The 19,918-nt window shown below is 40.6% G+C and overlaps 1 protein-coding gene across 32 annotated transcripts in view; it reads left to right on the top strand.

Annotated features, from left to right (window-relative positions):
* MAP2 (microtubule associated protein 2) overlaps positions 1-19,918 on the top strand; it is a 235,665-nt gene that overhangs the window by 15,687 nt on the left and 200,060 nt on the right. The window contains exon 2 of one of the 32 annotated variants that reach the window (XM_055812572.1): positions 5,440-5,489. The exons of the other annotated variants lie outside the window; for them this stretch is intronic. The gene's annotated coding sequence lies outside the window, so the exon portion shown is untranslated. The remainder of the gene's footprint in view (positions 1-5,439; positions 5,490-19,918) is intronic. 32 annotated transcript variants of the gene reach the window in all.

Raw genomic sequence — 19,918 nt, 5'->3', positions numbered from 1 at the left:
TCTTTTTTGTTTCTTTTTTGTTTCTTTTTTGTTTCTTTTTTGTTTCTTTTTTGTTTCTTTTTTGTTTCTTTTTTGTTTCTTTTTTGTTTCTTTTTTGTTTCTTTTTTGTTTCTTTTTTGTTTCTTTTTTGTTTCTTTTTTGTTTCTTTTTTGTTTCTTTTTTGTTTCTTTTTTGTTTCTTTTTTGTTTCTTTTTTGTTTCTTTTTTGTTTCTTTTTTGTTTCTTTTTTGTTTCTTTTTTGTTTCTTTTTTGTTTCGGGAAGAGATTGGAATAGAGATGACTTTCCACAAGAGCCTAATCTTGAATCTGACAGAATTTTATAGAGAATTGCTGCATTTCTGTGAAATTTTTAAACCAACTTCTGTCCTTTACTAGAGAATTATCCCTGTTTCATAATGCCATCTGTTAGTTACCAAAAATTCTTCAGGAAGAATATCTCCTTCTTTCCCCCCAAAGTGCTGAGGATATCAGATTTTTTAACAGAATTGAGTTGCATCCTTGTGAAGTTCCCCAAGGCTTCTCCATACTGATCAGCATAGGTGCCTTTCAGTAATTTTCAGTAAACTTTCCATTGTACATCCTTACTTTTAAAAATACTTATAAATGTGCATACATTTGTGTGCACATATATTACTCCACTGAGCTGAAAGGAACTTCTACAAATACTACGGGAATCTAACACTTGGACCGTGTTAAATAGAATTAGTGACAACAATAGGGCCATTACTGTCAATACATGAGAGTTGTCACCTGGACAGTTTCCTAGTGAAATATGTTTTACCTGCCATCAGTGCTGCTTCAGTCAGTTTTGTACTAATGCACATGAATGACTGTACTACACTTGCACGCTAGAGCAATAGCTCCTCCACATACAGAAGGACTGTAAATGGGAAACTTTTCCTATGACAGTAATGACTTCTGCAATAAGAATAATGTAGTACTGCACCAAAGGAAATAAATTGTTATAGAGATCATCCTTGTATAGTCTGTCAAACATGATGTGTAATAATGTATATGTAATCTCTGTCAGCTCCATGGAAAACGCTAGAATATGAAGAATGACAGAATAAACTGTGCATGTGTGTTGAAATATGAACATTCATCTCATAACCATCTTTATAATCAACTGATGAGAAAAGAGCTATTAAATAATCTTACTCATTTCCTGATTTGCCCTACTTGCCATGCTGATGTGTGGATGGCTTCTACAGTGTATATTGATAAGTTCGCCCCTTGTCGTCTTCACTCAGTGACTTGGTAGCATTTTTGGTTGTACAAATTGCAACTCAGACCTCAAAGAGAAGAAATAGTTTTTGTTCATTGCTCTGTGAGGGGGAAAGTTCTGTGATCTGTTTCCCATTGCAAGTGGGAGAAGTTACGCAGTTTAAGCTGGTTTTGAGAGGCTGATGTCGGCTTCAGTTGTGAGTCTTAGCTTCTTGATTGACAGTTTTATTGTCCTTAAGGAAGGTGGCTGTCATGGAGGACTTTACCAGTGGCCCTGGATAGCAGATCAGGCCTGAAGTTTCAGTGTGAATCCAACCGGAGAGCAGGAGTAAAGGATGGAAAAGTGATACATGATGTAGATCCTGTTTGATTCAGTGAAAAGAACCATGCATTGTTAATTAGCATCTTCCATTGAAAGAGTTTTAGAAGGCAGATAGTATGTTGTGGGAGAACCCATAATCATCACTAATATAATGTTTGACTCCTACTGAGACATTCTTTACCCAGAATCCTCAGAAGAATTAAAGGATATTTTATTTTCATTTGATATGGTTACTACAGCTTTATAACAAGCCTATGGCTTTGGTTTATTTTCTACAAAGTCTGTGGGAAGGATGGTAATAACTTGGATGAGATTGTTACTGATTTGCAGAGCTTTTTTCTTTGTTTTTATTCATTACTTCTATCAGAGTAAATTTGCTGTAATTTTCTTGACTGTCCTACAAGAGAGCAGCATATAGACCTTGCTAAAGATTGTGGCTTAATTGCTGATGTATAGGGATTTATGAAGGGATTCCTTGGGGACTGAGGGCAGTGTGTAACAAAATCAATGGACTGTCAGCTCTACAACATCTGTCTTCAAAGGGAGAAAGTACAGATCCTTCAGTGTCGCTTGCCAGTTATTGCATGTAACTTGCATCATGACTTCTGAGAAGGAGGAGGAGGGAGGTGTCCCACCCGTTTGGGCCATGAACACAAGCAGGCAAATTCGTGTAAAAACATAAGTATGTTCATATCCATGCACAAAGGTGACCATTCATGTTTCTTCTCTGTACTCCACTGAAGTAGTAGGGAGAGAGCGTGGTTTGTGCTGGGTCAGATCTAACAACATTATTTCAAAGGTAACTGACATTTCTATTTACTTTTTCTTTATATGGTATTCTGTGGACTTAATAGTTTTACTCATACTGTAATCTCTGGAAACCTTGTTATGAGTGTGATATTTTCCAGTAAAATAGCTAGCAGGCTTTATAAATCTTGATGTGTCAGTGGAAGGTCACCTGCTTAAATGCCACTGAACAGGGTTTACTGTTCAGGTATAAGTGACATCTGTGCCTGAATTTCTTGTTGGCCATTAGTTAATTTTTAGTTATTGTATCAGAGTTTAAGTTTGGCATTTTACAGTCTGGGCCCAAACCTGGTTTTGGGTGTGTTTTCCAGTTGTGATTGAGTCCCTAGTCCTCCATCAAAACCCAGGTATCTCTGGCATCAATTCATACATGTGAGCTCCCAGCCTCTTCATTAGGGATAAAGAGGAGTCTGTGCTTGTAGGCTATGTTGCAGGATTAGCACCTAAAGCGTGATTATGTGCTTACCGGCATGATTATTCCCTTTGCTGCCCTTTGAACAGTGCACACCCTGCTGTGGCACTGTCTTTAGACCTTTCAAGCCTTTGGGGCAAAATTCCTCCTTTGCTCAGAACAGCCTATGTTAGAGTCTGTGGGTATAAATTTGAGAATTTTGGGTGTATTAACAAACAGGTGGGTTTCAATCTGCCCCTGCAGACTTGGTTTGCATTATGGTGCACTAAGATGAGGGATGCTCCTAAATATGCAGGGAGACCCATGTTGATGCTAACGGATCCAGGGAGTAAAGGCATGCTTGAACTGAGCATTTTGTCTGCATTCCTGCTCCCCTGGTCCTGAACTCCTGTGTTACTTCTGAGGTGTGTGTTTGTGTTTGGCTGGTTGGTTGAACTGACAGTTGCTAGTGAATGGCGATGGAAATGACAGCTGCCTCCTCCACCCAGCCTCTCTAACTAGTGTGGGTAGGCAGGAGAGTGCCTTCTTTTGTGGGAAATGGCACTTCACAGTTCCTCTGTCCTGCAAGGATCTTCAGGTGATTTTGTTATTTCCTTCATGGTTTTGAGCTCAAGAATATTACTTTTGGTGTGGGTTCTTAAAGCCCTGACACTCTTTACAGTAGTGCTGCTGATAGCATCACGCACTGCCCAGGTAATCATACAGACCTTCCGATTCATAAATGTTCATCAGTTCATATCACAAACATCAATCCCATGAGCCAACTCCAATCAGCAGCTGAACTGGGGCCAGACTTATTAGGAGAACCAACAAGTCTCTCTTTGAATGCAGGGCACACAGAGGAGAAAAGGGCAGGTCTTAAATCAGTGTGTAGTTTAATTGTTTTTATTTTCTCAGAGGCCCCGAAGCAACGTAATGCAGGTTTTTCAAAGCTGACATCACAAACTACTGGGACATGCTGCCAAGTCCATGTGGGTGGAGAAGAAAGGAGGTGTTTTTGATTCTTATAAACACTTGTGCTTCTGTTCTCAAGGAAGAAAAAAGGAACAAACTTTCCCGATGATTCTCTGAGAATGTAAATGCCACATGAGCATTTTGGCTAATGGCAGAAATGGCATTTCCTGTGCTGTCTTCCCTGCTCAATTGTCTTGTCCTAGTTACGTAAGTTGTGTTTTATCAACTGGAGCATATGCATAGAAAACCAGTTGGAGAACTCTACGAGTCATTTATCACCTCCTCATAATTTCCAGCAGAATTACTCATACTCACAGTTGCTCTGAAAAGAGTGTTCAGGTATTCTGCATCAAAGCATTGAAGTTGCATCCTTTCATCTGTAAACTAAGTATTTTTTGTCTTACATCTGATGAAGTGTAGGTTGCAAAACCTGAAAATTAGCACAAACATCCGTCATTTTCCTTCGGAAAGAATCTCAAAACTTTTTAGCAATTATGCTACTTTTTCATAGAGGGAGGATTGTTTGGCTAAACTCATCCCTCATAAAACTTCATTTCTCTTAGTGATTAGAGAGAAGTAAATTTTCACACGTACAATTACACCCTCTGTGCTGTGCAGCATGGGAGGGATGCTTGTCACCAATTTACACAAATTGTTTGCTTTACAACAGTATATTGATCAGCCCAATATAGTCTTTTATTTATATAACCAAATGTAAAGAAGATGCTTTTCATTCAGACATTCTACGTATAGAAAATGAATTAAGACACTTGTGTAAATAGTGTTCAGGTCATTGTGAGCTCCTTAAAACAGCACGGAGAGTCACTTTTTGATTATTTGAGAGTACACAGTGTGGCCTGGAAATGGAGACTCTTTAGAGGCTGTTCAGTTTGATTGACTCGTAGCAGAAGAGGCTTAGAACCACCTAGATTCTTCACACTGTTTGGTTTGTGCTTCTTTTATCCATCATTGAGAACTTGTGCTTTTGATACACTGAAGATGGCCCTTTAAAGATGCTGTATAGTTTTTATTAATCTTGTCATCAAGCACACTCTACGTAAAAAGAGTGCTTTGCTGTTCCAAAGCTCTGAGATGCTTCAGGGCTGGAGCAGCATTACTTGAAATAATAATGACCAACTCGGCTCCTGGCAAGCCAAGGAAGGGGATGTGGGAAGAAAACAAATTAAAAACTTTAGCCCCAAATGGAGTGGAGGACACAGTGTTTAGCATAGCTCAGAATGGTCTGGATGTATGACTCTGGAAGTGTCTTGCTTATGATGCATGTCTCTGTTTGTGGGAGTGGGGAATTAAATTGCATAGTGACTTTAGCAGAGTGGAATGTGAATGGAGGAACACATTTGGTTTGGTATCTTCTTACATGCCTCACCTGAACATGCTTGCCGGTAGTAGCTGTGGAGGTGTTGATCCTAGCAGGGAAAACAGCTTGCTGTACTAATTGTTGAGGCAGGCAGCGGACTGCTAAATCTTGTTTGCTTTAATTGGCCTAGTAGTGCCTTTGAATCAGTGGGACTAGGGCGTATAATGCACTCAAGATTTGTCCTGGTATCTCCATCGCAGGCCATAGGTCTTACAATGTAAACTATTAAATTACTGTAGATGAAACACCAGAGAGATTGGTCTTGGAGTCCCTTGGGGATTCTGGAATTGCAAATTAACTCCTCACAATTTACTTAATCAGAGCATGTATTTATTTTTTTCAGAAGACATTCTCTTGTGAGAAAAGTTCATGAAGCGGCTAATTGGAACCGAGGTACAGCTGGGACTCTGAGCTTCCTTCTGATAGTACTGTGCTCCTTTTGTGTGTTTCTTTGTCCACGGTCTATGATGTAGTGTCATGTAAGGACTTACCACTGAGTGCTGGTGGGGCAGGTAGGCCCAAAACCAAACCACCTCAGCACTTGCTATGGAGGGAAGAAAAAAAAAAAATTAGCTTCAAATTCTTTCCCAGAAGTCCCAGTAAATGATGACTTAACATGACACAAAAATGCACATGGGTCAGAATAACTGTACTGACATGGTGCCTTGTAGATAATGTAGTTTGCTCCCAGTTTCTAACATGCTCCTCTTTGTTCTTCCCACTATGATTAATGCTGCAAGAGATATTTTTGTTATGTTACTTTTCCTCCAAAACAAAAATTTCTATTCTGTTTTGTGATAGTGATCTCTCTCCCAATCTATTGGATCTGCAGTGTTGACTACAGCTTGTAGAGTTTGGATTGTAGAAGGGCTTTTGGGCATAGTGTCTTCCCTGTTAGCCTGAAAAATCTAGGTCCTCAAAGGAAATGAGTACAAATGTTTGTTTCCCCTGTGAATTCATCTGTTTCCTTCCACATGCTTTCAGGTATGGTTGCAGCGGCCAAAGCTTGTAAGGTTGGCATTTGCAAAAGGATTTAAGGAGTGAAATGCAGTGGGAATTCAGATGCACACAAATCCTGAATTTCTTTGTACCTGGTCCCATTAAATTACCAGCAGCTCCTGGGAGCTGTGCGCATAATGTGTTCTTTCGTATGTAAAAGTACAATGTTTCCCTTCTGAGCAGCTCAGTGTCTGGGTGGGTGACCCCACAGAGCTGTGTGGGGTGGGCATTCAGGCTTCTTGGTGCCACCTGGCTGAAGACCTTATGTCTCCAACTGGCTCTGAGTTGTCCCAGAGGACTTGAGGGTAACTCTTGGAGGGGAAGCAGACTACCTGGGCCTTGGTGGAGGTACTGTTGATGGTGATGGTCTAATTCCCTCCATGCAGTGTACGACCAAAGGAGATAAAGGCCTTTAGGTCTTGAGTATGGTGACAGTATTTCTTCTCAAAAAGTGTGTCAGTATTTCAGCTCATGAGATGGAATGAGGCAAAAAGCTTTAGTGGTCACAGTTAAGTTTTTATTTTAATAGAGGGAGACAATATGTGAACTTGTCACTCAATTTACTTTCCCTAATGCTCATTAAATTTTTCTTCAGTGCATTTGTTTTGTGTTCAGATTATTTAATAAGCTTGCAACTACTCCTTTTCTTTTTTCTCCCCCATTTCTCATCCCTGTCATCATCATGAAGGAAAACATTCTGTAGCAATAGGTTTTGCTGCTCAAAAAGGAGGCAGTTCTGTTTAATAGATGTGTCTAAAAATAGAAAAGCCCAGGCTTGTCTCCTGGATCAGGTAGTTATAATGGTGAAGACCACCTGTCACAGGAATTTTGTGTTTTGTTCTTGCAGGCAAGTATTTTTCTGACAAAGAAGGATATGCAACTTTAGGAAATTGAGACTTGTAACTACTTCAACATCTGATGTCAACCAAAAAATGAACTGCATGTGCTCAGATAGCAGAATATAGTTTTTCTGTAGTTAAGGCTGTGTTTCTATCTCAGGACTTTCAGTATCCTTAGGGATTACAGGATAATAACTCAACAACTAAAAAAAAAAAATTGCTATTGGAAGTTGGCTTCAGATGTGTTCTTCTGAGTAGATTTCTTTAACCACATCATAAAAAAAAAATTACTGATATATTTAGATACTCAGATTAAAAAAAAATTCTTAGCAGTATATCATCTGGGGTTGGATCTGCATGGTGAGAACTACCATCTCAAAAGGAATAATGCAGTTTTGCTGTTGCCACGTCAAAACTTACTGGTTTGGGTAGAGCTTTTTAAAATGCATTGGTGATTTCCAGCTGGTTGGTTGTGTTGTTGTTGTTTGTTTGTTTGTTTTAAAGTGTGCTTAACCTTCCTGTAGTTGCAAACGCTGTCCACAGCTAACTCTTACTGGAAGTGCTGGGAAGTGAGGTGCCTGGGCACCTATCTGCCCCTCTAGAGACACAGTTGTGTTTAAGGTTGTGTCCCTGCATGCCATGTGCTTCTAGTGGGAGCTGGCTTCTTAGTCATGCAAGCATGCTGTGACAGTTCCCATGCGGATGCACATCTATGGATGTAGATCCTGATTCTGCAGCACATGCTGTAGAAAGCCATTCTAGCTCCACTGGGGTCCTTTGAAAAGGAATGGTTTGCTCTGGGAAGCCGTGCCTCCACTGCAGCTCTGCATATGGGTTTGCTTTCCATTTCCCCTTCTTCTTGTCTTTGAGGAGGACCAATGCCTTGCACAAAACCTATGTGATCACCAGGAAGTCATTCCAGCCTGCTTTGCAATAATTCCCCCTTCAAGTAGTTTGTAATCTAGCAATAGTGACAGGCATATTGAGTGCAGTTTGCTGAAGGAAAAATAGATAAATTCCTTTAATATGAAGAGTTAATTAATGTGTTTCTGTTTTGAAAATTAATTTTTGTACAGTTTTGGAAGCTGGATGGAATAGTTCTGGAAGCACAGAGGAACAGGAATAGCAAATGTGCAGCTTGAGTGCAACATCTGAGATACTGTCCTGTGCAGAGGCAGGCCTGGAGATTCTGCCCTGGTGCTTTGAGGTGGAGTTGCTGAAACAACAGTCCTCTTTAAAACCAGATCTTAGTGTTTGTTTTGCTCTTTCTGTAATAAGCCATTTGTGAATCATTGTTTTTGTTATTCATCTAGCCTCAAAGATGGAGAAATAACATCTAATGAATTCATGCACTAATATTTTTCCATCAATAACTGAATAAATTACTGGAGGGTGAGCCATCCATCCACTTCCATTTGACGTATGACCATTCAGTCCCTGGGCTCTTTGCTGATGCTGTCACTGAAAAAGCCAGCTGCCTGGGTAATGGATCTTGTGGCCTGGATTTCTGTCCATGAGCAGCTGGATTGCACCATCAAGTAATTTCATATAGGCCATTTGCGCAGGGGTTGGGTGGAGCAGCCAAGTGAGGCCTGGGGAAGAGTAGTGTAGATAGGCAATGCTGTGGTACTATCCAAAATAATATTTTCTTGATTGCTCTCTTAGAGCACCTGTGCTTGTCGTAGAGGTTAATGCTTCAGCCACTGATGCCCATTCCTGTCTGAACTACCTGTGTTTGCAGGCTCCTTCTCCCAGTTTGATGAACTGAGTTATTGTGTGGTGGTAACTCTGTGCTAACCTACTGTGGTTTAACAGATTTGTGTGCATGACTGGATTCAGGGCAGCAACCTCAAGTAGGAGACAGTGTTAATGATTCCTGGGGAGTAGTGACTGGAGAGCTTCCTATGCATTTTGTTTTGTAGGCAGTATAGGAAGGTCAGCTTTGAGTTTAATTTTTTTAAAAAAACTTTCGTGTAATTTAAGTCCATCTCTCCATTTAGAGCAAGTATTTGCATTTCAGCCTTTGGAACTGCTTGCAGTCGGAGCCACTAGCAGCACTTGCAGGCTGACACCTCAGCTAATACTTGGTACCCTCTTCAGTTTTGTGGCAATTTGGGTAGGGAGATTAAAAGACTTGGGAAAACTGGTATGCGTGAGTGGTTGAATCGAAAACAATTTGGGTTGGTCCAACCAGGAATTGTTGAAAGATGCGTTCACCTGTATGGTAGACAGGACACTTCCCGGGCCTTGCACTGGCTAGCCAGGGTTACATGTGTCAGGTGACAGTTGAGGACATTCTCTGCTGAGATAAACCAAATGCATATTTGCAAATATACATATTGCAAATGGATGGGTCATGTAACATCTTGCTGGCAGGTTAGAAAGATGTGCTGTAGTTTGTACCCTCTTGTGTTACTAGGCCTTCTCTGCAGACTTAAACTTGACTCACCCGTATGCAGTAGACTAGAGGCTTGCTAGCAGCAATTGCGTAGTTCATGTCTGCAGTTGTCCTGGAAAGTCTGATAGCGTCTGCTTGGGTTCTTAAGTTTCACTATCTCTGTCTGACCAAAGGATGCTGGCAATTTGTTAAAGACGTTGTGGCTGCTAACAGCCTACTTGATTTTTTGGAGGGTTGCGGTCACTTGAAGTGAAGGATGAGAGATAGGTGAAATGTGTTCCTCTTCTAGACTTCTGTTTAGCTAAATGGATCACATGACACTAGACCAACCTCTCCAGCTGTTCAGATGCTCTTGCTGCACAGAGGCCCAGGTTTGTTTTCAGAACCTGGTGAGGGTTTTGCCTTGCACTTGGGCTCAGCTTTCTGAATCACTTAGGGAAGTTTTATTGTGTTTTCATCTTGGTAGGGAGTCCCTCCTCTGGGAGCTCAAAGCAGTTGCTCCCTTCTGTGTGAGAAGTACGATCTCTCCCAGCAGGTAGGGTGGATAGACCTGAACTCCATGTGTCCCACTGCAGCTCTGGGAAATTCCACAACAGTAATATGGTGTGTCTTTGGGAGCTATTGTGCCGTTTCCCCAGTGAGATTTGGTTCTAAACTGGATAATAAATAAATAATAAAATACACTGCATCAGAGTGTATGCAGGTGAGCTTTCATGACAGAGCAAACACAGTGGAATCTCCAAAACATGTCACGATGGGAGCAGAGGTCTTGCTACAAAGTGAGTTAAGAACAAAGATTTGACAGAAAGTAAATCAGAATTTCAGGTGAGCATCTTTTGTCTGTCTATGGGAGCTCCATATTGCAGTTTCTGTGAAAAGCAAAACTGTAGTGCTGTCATGTCTCAGTGCACACCAAGTGCATTGTTTTTAGCTGATACATACTACAGCCCGCCCTTCAGGCAGGTGATCTCTAGAGTAACAGCTGAGTGTCAGAGCTCACATCTGGAATATTATGTCCAATTTGAGGTTTCCCAGTGTAAGAACAACATTGATATGTACTGGAATGAGTCCAGTGGAGGGCCACTGGGGTGATTAAGAGGACAATGAGGTATGAGGACAGACAGAAAAATATTTTTCTTCCATCTGGAAGAGGGGAGGCTGTGAGGGTATCTCAGTGCTGCCTCTAGCTACCTTATGGGTGAGGAGGGTGTAGAAAAGATGTTGCTGGACTCTTCTCAGAAGTGTGCAATGAAGGGGCCAGGGCAAAGGATACAAGTTGCAACAGGGGAAATTCCAGGTAGATAGAGGAAAAACTTTTGTACCACAAAGGTGGTCAAACACTGGAATGGAGACTGCGAGGAGTTGTAGACTCTTCAGTCCTGGAGGTATTTTAAAGCTCAACTCAGTGAAGTCTGGGTGACCTGCTTGGGACAGGTGCTTGGACTAGAGACACCCAGAGGCCCTTCCAACCTGTGTCATTTTATGATTCTAGTTCTGCTTGAAGACCGTGGCCTCTTCTTGAATGGAAACTGATGATGAAGATCTGATGCGCTGAGGGTCATCAGTTCTGGTGTGACTTGTGCAACCATCAGTTTGAGGTTCTAGCATTGACTTTGAGCGCAACAGAGAAAGTAAAGCAGATGTGTGGGCCCTCCCTCCATCCTAGCTCACTCTCTGCTACCATTCTGCTTTGGGGAGTTTGCTGGAGGTTGTTGAGTAATAACTATTTACCTGTGGGTGGAGTTGCGAAGAACAGTGAGGGTACATCAGTGGATGTGCAAAACTAGAAGAGTAGCTTTCTGAAACAGAATAGGTTTTTTCCTTTCCTGTCTTTGTATGCTGTATTTGCTTGTTAAAAGGGACTCCTCTATGTGATGTTCTTGGCCCACCAAAGAGTCAATTTTAGGTGTCAGGGAAAGAGCTGTACTGTTGTTGCTGAAGAGGGAGGGCACAGAGGCCCAAATAGGTCAACAGAAGATATGAGCAAAGATAGGAAGAAGCAGGTTTTATTTTTGACACTTCACAGTTCAGCTGCTGAACAGCCACGGGGTCCACATGCAATTCATGACCAAAATAGCTGTTCCTGCACTGCAGGTATTGTCTCGCAGCAGCAGAACATTATCTGCTGCTTGTAGGTTACTTTTTTTTTTTTTTCTTCCTCCTCTGGCTAGTCTTCAGTTGGCAAAAATTTTTATCAAGATCAAGCTGCTGACTGTTGTAGCTTGTGCCAAGGTTAAATCTCTTCTGCCCGGTTAAGGCTGACTTCTGTGAGGTAGGACATGAAAAGTGCATGAGCCTGGGAGAGAAACAGAGGAGCAACACCAGCTTCTGGTTTGTGTCTCAGCAACCTGCTTGGGAATCTGCTATGGAAATGCTTGAAGATTACAAAATTCCTTTCTTTAAAGGTTGAAAATGTCTTTCAGAAGCTCATTAAAAAAGCTTGAGATAAACAGCACTTTTCATTTGTGGTTGATGTCAGAATATTAAGATTTATGGCTTTCACAATGACCTCTTCGTTCCAGTGCATTACTGCGCTTGGGCTCTCTGCCAGGCCTGAGCCATGCCCAGTATCCCTTAGCAAATGAATGTGGCGTGTGAACATATGAACATGATATTTGTGTGTCCATCACTCTAACAGAGCAGAAATCTTGCTGACCCCTAAAATTTTATACAACATCAGTCTGTGTTATTTCTCTGATGCTGTTCTGTACTTTATTTTGTGTTTTGCAGTTTGGGATAGGTCTGTTAGGCCGTTATCAGGCACCATAATGCCAAGGCTGTCCGTGCCCCTGAGTTCATTTATGTCTTCTGAAGACTGAAACTGGCAGATATTGTAGTTAAAATGGCCCTGTTCACAAGGCTCTTGGTGGGGTTCAGCCCAACAGATTGGACCTTGGAGCCTCCTTCCATCACAACACATCCCATGCAGCCTGAGCTGAAAGCTTCACGTGCATGGCAAAGTGGTGTTTTAGAAAATCTGCCATAGCATGTTTCCTGAACAAATCACATTGCTTCTCTGTCTTGGGGAAGTATCACAATGATAATTCTCTGGAAATGTTTGTTTCCCATCTGTCTTGGTGAATGAGGAAGGGAGATGGAATAAGACATCTAAACTGTTTTCTCGCAGGCAACGTTGCCTATAGGTGGTATGTCGTTTAACTGCTAAGGGTCTGTTGGCTTAAACTGCTGGAATTCAGCCAGGACCACTTTACTTTTCTCAGTATTAGTACATTCTCTGGGAGTGAAATGTTTTTTTGTTTCTGCTGTCCCATTGTTACTACTACACAGGAAAGATTCATACATCTTTTGCAATTGTGTTTGAATAGATGCTTCACACACAAAGGCAAAAGTTGAAGAAGCAAACCAAACCCAGCCAAACCAACAAGAAAACAAACAAAACAACTGTGTCTGGGTAGAGATGTTTAATTAGTTCTCCCGTGTGGTCTCTTTCTTATTCTGCTAACATTGCTTGCGTTGGTATTAAAAACACGTACGTTGGTGTTTCCTAAACATGTAGTATTTGGGTCTTGCCCCAGGCGGTAGCTGTGGTGTGTGGAGCTGTGCTTGTGTGGGAGGAGGAACTGGGAGGTTTGGGAGGTGCTTGGGTAGTGGGACCTCTGCCTTAATCTCTCTCTGTCCTCCCTGCTTGGGCAGGTGTGTGCTGAGGGCTGTGCTGCTCCCCTTGGCAGAGTGGGAGTGTGTTTGATGTCGTTTAAATGAGAAACTTTTCAGAACAGAAGTCCTTATAGTATTTATGATGCAGCACATGACTCAGTTAAGGTCTTCATTTCATCTGTGGCTCCATGACATGTTTGGTATATTAAAAAAAAAAATAAAATTGTCTGATAGCATTTTATTTTCACACTTGGTAGGTTGTTCCATACCACTGACCTTTTCGTAACAGGATGACAAGTTTATTTCCACTGATAGTAATTAGATTATGATAAAACAGTAACAGTGTACTGTAGGCAGTAAAAGTGTTCTTATGTGAATGGTAAACGAAACATTAATTGTCATGATACTAAATGAATTGCCTTTGCATCAAATAATTGTTCATTTTCTGTATTGCTGTTCCTGGTTTGCTGCTTTGTTCCTGCTATTAATTACTGATTTCAGTTCAGATACAGTAGCTTTGTTTCACTGCCTTTTTAGTACTGTCAGGTTCCTGCAGGAAGTAATGGCCAATGAGTTTCACTTATTGGTTTTGGGATTTTGTGTTTGTACAGTTAAATACATCTCAAAGGGCTGAAAATCCAGGTATCTCATTGCTGCCACTACAAAGCCAAAAGTATTTTTTACCTTTTTAAAAATCAGTATTTGCAAGTGATTGAATGATAAGTTTCTTCCCTCATATTGCATAAAAGTCTGAAAATATTAGGGGATTTCTCTACAAGGGTGCTTTATAGAACTACTGATTGGCTAGACTTGCAATCCTTTGAAGTATTACTGATAAATGCAAACTGTGTCTGCATAGATAGTCTTCTGCTGATAAACATATTTGTAGATTTTGATGTTCTTGACTTAAGAATGACAAGACTGTGCTGATGTGCTTCTCAAGTTTGTGAGAAGATTTCTTCTCCAAGGAGATAATTTCCTTTGGGCCTCTTGGTATTCTGATCTTGGAGCTATAATCCACGAAGTCAATTCTTAACTGGGCTTAAGGGTGTAAATGTTATCATAAATGAGACAGTAATACAGTTACTGGGAGCGAAGCTGAAGAATGATCGATGATTGTTAATCAATACTTTTTTTTCCCTTCCTAAAGATAGTGCAAGACAAAGCAGTGTGTCTGTCAAATGAATACAGAAATTGTTGTTAATTCTTTTGAAGTGCCTTCTGGTGGTAATGAAAACTGCATACACAATTAAGAAGAAACAAAAATAAATATTTGTCCAGATGAGAATGTGAGGAGGAGATAAATAAGGCAATGATAATGGGGCTGTCAGAACCATCTGAAAGCCAAAAAAACAGAGAAGAAAATCAGTTTGGATTTCAGCAGCTAATTTAGGACGGAAGGTCACTGAGGGCAACAAAACTCAAACTTTATCAGTATTTAGAGTATGTTCTGATATGTTCCAGGGTATATGTGTGTGTGTTATTTTTCTTACTGGGCTTGGAGACATTTAGGTCCTAAAACAGAGCTTCCCCTTTTTTATTCAGTCAATATAGGAGAAGTGGAGTAGCTTTGTGGAAGCTTTAGTACCTGCAGAGAGGTGCCAGCTGGAGCCTGCTGAGTTGCAGCAAGGCTGACAAATGTTTAAATGGCTCTTGAAATTGGAACTTAAGTTTTCATGTAGCTTACATTGATGCTGGATGCAAAGTGTCCTTGCTATAAAACTATTTGTGCGGTAGCAACGTCTACATGCTGCAAGGGAGGCTGTCTAGGCTAGACAACATAAAAATTTGTGGTAATATGCATGTTGTTGTTCTGGACAACTGACATCGAAGTAGGATAAGGGTGGAGGGGTGCTGGGCACTGATTCACCCAGAGTTATTTGGAGTGTGTGTGGGGGTGTGTGTGAGGAGAGTGAGGGATGTATTGTGTAGAAGCCAGACCTGCTGATTGCCATCCCCTGCTGTCCCTGCACATCAGTGAAATGTTTGCTTTCGATTGTTCCCAACCTGCACAAGTACTACTTCTCTTGCAGGGGCACAGCTGCCTTTGAAGGGCTGCAGAAGGTAGTTTCTGCCCTAAGTTGATTGGAGCTGTCCCTTACTGCTCTTGCTTTCAGAGGGGCTGAAAGTTTACATCTTTGCCTAATTGTACTTCTTAAGAAGTGGGTTCCAGCAGCTCTTGTGTTAATAGCAGAACTGTGAGCTCTGAACAGCACACTGAGGACCAGGTGTGAGGTGTTCACATTAGTGTTGGTGGGTAATGAGGTATGATGTTGTACCAGCTGCTCACCACACTGTACCATACCTGGGCGTTCTCTCAAGTTAATCCTTGTGACACATCTTTCTACTGAAAGAATTTATTATCATAGGACTTGCAGGTGTGGTTTCCCTTCTGCATCTAAAGTTTTTTACCTTTACCTTTCTGTATTATTTGTTTCTTGGTCTTTTGCCATACTGTCTCCCTACTCCATGTCCCCCTTTCCCACAGCTTTGGTTCTTTGGTCCCATCCTATTGAATAGCCCCACATACTGTCATTCCCACAGGCCGAGAAGCACAGCAAGTGGCTGGATGCTCCTGAAAAGAGAGGTCAAAGAGTAATAAATGATGCTCATTAGCCTAAATATGCCAGACAGCCCTGTACACTAAAAAAGGATGCTCATGATGTTTTAACATAACTATTACAGGGTCTAATTAAGCTTATATTAGTTGAAATCAGTTTGTATTTTATGTGTATTTGAAAGGGAGAGTTTTCCCCTTCAAATATTGCATCTAAGTGTCTTCATTTTCTTTGAAACGCAGACTTGTCTGAAACTCTTGATGTCACTAGGGGTAGTATGTGCTGGCAAACAAGGATTTTATTTTTATTTTTATTTTATAAATCAGGCCAGCCTGATGGATTTTAAGGGTGGGGAGAGGAAGGCAGTGAGACATCTGTGCTTTAATCCCCTTATGGTTGTTTTCACAGCAGTGAGAGCTAGGTGAGGAGTCACATTTGCCAGGAGGACTATTGAAAAGTTCTGTGCATGACTGGGTTATTGCTGGGCTTTGGTTTGCACTGACAGTACTAGTTTTACTTGTGCACATGCCATGTTGCTGTGTGTTGGCCAAGACCGCCTTCTGGCTGAAAACCAACCCAGTTGCAAAGCTGGCAGCAACAGTAACAGACTCCCTTCCTGTACAGTGGAAGCAGGTCTTAGGAATGTGCAGCAGATGTTGCCCACTGGATGACAGATGCATTTAAAATCAGTTGTAAAACTGGATTTGGGATTTTGCAAATTAAGTTGAACAAGGACAAGTGCTATTTAACAGTCCACATGCTTTAACGGAGAACTGCATTTCTGTTACACTGAAGTTCTATGAAAGAATAAAAGCCAAGGCTTGGAGTTCTGCTCTAAGAAATAGGACACTGAATTACACCTGGACCCTGGAAAGCCAGGTTTAGTCCTTGTTTTGTATATAAACTCCATTTGAGTGACCACATGTGGCTACCAAAGTGACAGGCTGTATGACACAGAGATCCCTGCTTTAGTCCAAGACCCAGAAGTGGGTGTATTAATAGAGATGTGAAGGCAATTAGCCCATGAACAAATGCTGCACTATTGCAGCTGTACAGCTTCTGGGATGCAGAGCTCAATGTGTTTCTGGTTGTGTGGCCAGAGCAGCCACCTTAGCATTCTGTCACACAGGACTCTGGTCTGGTCTGTTCTGCTGTGAGAGTGATGTGGTGGCAGTGAGGCAGCTGGGCACAGTTGCGGTAAGGACTCTGAAAGCTGGTGAGTTACTTAGGTTGCATTTCAGACCTGCCTCTGAGATCGTGTAGGTGTCAACATAATTATGCTGCAGTAGCACTGCTTTGCATTTGTTTTTGTTTTAGTTTTGGAGGTGTATGCTGCAGGTACAGGGAAAACACCAATGTCAGTGCCATTTTTGGAAAAGAGTTGAAACAGTTTGTACTGGTCCACTTTGAGGCTTTATCTCAAGTAACACCTAAAGTCAAGTCAAAATTCATAAAGACTAACATGCTGGCAAGACCATTTGAAGGTGTAAACAGTGGTGTGCCATACATAATACATTTCTCACATGCAGGAAATGAGGTGGAATGGTGGTGTGGCATTGTGCCAGTATCTCTGTTTGGTTTATCTTTTCAAACGTCTGTTGTTCCTTCTAAATATTTTTACTGTGTACTTCTGAAATATCATTTTGATTGTTAGAGAATAAATGGAAATAAGATACTGTAATATACCGCGACTGCCTGAATGGCTAAGGGTGGCTGTGCTGATGGGAAAATGATGGAAGAATCAAGAAATGACTTCTAAGTAGAATATCCCAGCTGTTCCAAGCACTGAGACTGTGGTACATGACAGTTAGAGGCAAAAACTCTGTGTCTTTTAGAAAAGCACAGAACATAAAAGATGTAGCACTTAAATGTATAAAATACAAGGTAAATACATGCACTTCTAAGAGATGCCTTATCTGTCCTTATATTGATTCTCATTTGAGAATGGAAAGAAAAGCTGTGGTCAGGTTCCCAGATCTGCAGTGATTGCTCTGGGGAATATCCAGTTTTTCCTGCTGTGTTGTCTGGGTGGAGTGCCCTGCTTTGTCCTTGTCTGTTGAAGACATGATAGAGATGCCTTAAGAAAAAGGTTGAGGAGGAGTTACAACCATCTCTGCCACCCTACCATTGTATTGCATGGAGAATTTTTCTTTAAGCTGGTGAGTTTTGCTACTGTATAATATACTGCAAATTCTCATAGGAAAAAAAACCAACCACTGAAGTACTGGTATCTTTTCTAGTTTTAAAACATTTATTTGAAGTAGAGGGCAAGACACTTGTCAAGCATCTGTTTGTGGTGAATTAAGTAGCATCAACGACAACGTAAGAAGAACAGAATGAGTGAATAAAACACATTTTCCCCAGAAGGTTTCTATTTGCAAAGGAAGCTCCTTTAATGGTTTGAACATAGAATCTCCTTTTAAAACTTTGATATGCTTGATAAAGAAATTGAGGGATTTCCATTGGGAAGCTCAAGATCTAAGGAATAATTGTCAAGAACAGTATACAAAATAGAAAACAAAGATTCTGAAAACTATACATGTTTGACTTTTGTATGCAAAAATCAGGCAAAAGGAGAGCGTACAGATAGTATTCTTTGCTACATCTGACGTATGCAACACTGAAATGGTTGGGAATGTTTTCACTGTCTGTTATTGTAGGAACTAATTTAGAAAAGAATCTGAAACATTCATGTCTGATGGACAAGCTTCAAAAATAGTATTTTAAAATTTAGCAATGTAAATTCTTCTTTCCATTGGAACAGGATCTCATCATTACTAATAAATATCCTAATTAAAAGATAATGTACAGCATTGTTGCTGAAACTGATTTTATGTACCATAATGAGGGTGGCTTGAATAATAATAAATGAACATTTCTGGCAGATTCAAATAGAAGTCAAACTTTCACCAGCAGCATTTAGGGGAAATATCTTTTTTTTTAATTTTTGCAAATATTTCTTTCAACTGAACTACTTGCACATTGTTTGGAAACAGTTTGAAATTCAGAAAATCTCAGGCTTTTATCGCTGGTCAAAGAAACTCAAACAACCCCAAAAATTAAGGAGACTTGAGGCAAAATGGAAAGCTTTTTGCTGGTTTTGTCTGAGTAATAAATTTTTCCAAGACTTTACCTGTTGTACTCTGAAGACAAGACATAATTGAAAAAGACTGTGTTCTCATGGTTGCTTTTTAAAACTAGATTTATATATAAAAAAATTCATCCTCTTGTATTTGCTTGAATGTTTTAAATGAGTAAAAATGCAGTAAGCCTACTCTGAAGAACAACAACAACAAAAAATACCTTTTTTGACTGCTGCTGAGGCACCCCATTAATTAGCCTTCTTGGTTACAGCATGACAGCGATGAAGAAAATACCGAGATACTTAATTTTCTTTTTCCCCATGGCCTTTGCAGAAGGAGGAGTATGTTGTGCACCTTTTCCCAAGGACATTTGCAAGCACAGATGTTTTTAATATAATAATGAATGGAATTATGCATTTTTTCCTGTATATTGCTGGAAAACAATATTGGAGGTTATATTATTGTCAAACAGATAGTCATATGAAAATTCTTTATTTCCCCTTGTAGCACAGTTTTGAATGAGCATTCCTGTTACTCCAGTTATTCTTCCTTAGCTGTTGTCTAAATGTTTAATGTTAAATATAATCTGTCTTTTGGAAATTGCACATTCAATTTACAGGCTTCTCCTCTTCCTGTTATAAAGCATAATTCATGTGTGTATGCTTTCCTGCAGTACTGGGTAATATGAAAGTCTTGCTCCTTGTCATGGAGCATCATCTTTAGTAGATGGGCAAGGCTGTGGAAGCTCATGGTGACATATTTGCAATGAGAAGAAATCCAATGACACTTTTTGTTGTGTTAAATACCTTAATAACCATTAACTATTACCAACACCACTCAGTCAATAATATTTTTTTAATTGGAAGACTGCCATTTTGATGAACTTTAAACTATTGTATTTGAAGAAAAATTGAAAAGGCCCCCACACTGGGATTTGGGACATTTTTCCCTGGCCTGAGTAAAGATGTATTTGGTAATCATCCAAAAGCAGCTGCTCTGTGTATAGCAGGATGGTTATGGTCTTGCTTTTGTAAATCCACAAGATTTTCCAGGCATCTGGGAAGGGAGGAGCAGGGAGGATATCCAGCTTGTGGTTCTTCAGAGAAGTAGCCAGAACTGTATTTTGAGGTGTGTCAGTGTGTATATGTATGTATCACCTCCTCAGTGGGTTGCTTGCAGAGTATCCAAACTAGATACGTGCAAGGAAAAGGTCCATTCTGTGCAGCAAGATTTAGCTTTTTCCTCCTCTGTTGCAGAAATCTCTTAGATTTTGCTTGATGAATTGAGTGGTCAAAGACTATGGTTTATAATCCCCAGTTCTAGGTCTTAC

This window comes from Falco peregrinus, chromosome 8 (genome assembly GCF_023634155.1).
Source record: "Falco peregrinus isolate bFalPer1 chromosome 8, bFalPer1.pri, whole genome shotgun sequence".
Taxonomy (NCBI): Eukaryota; Metazoa; Chordata; class Aves; order Falconiformes; family Falconidae; genus Falco; species Falco peregrinus.
This window is presented reverse-complemented; position numbering and strand designations above follow the sequence as displayed.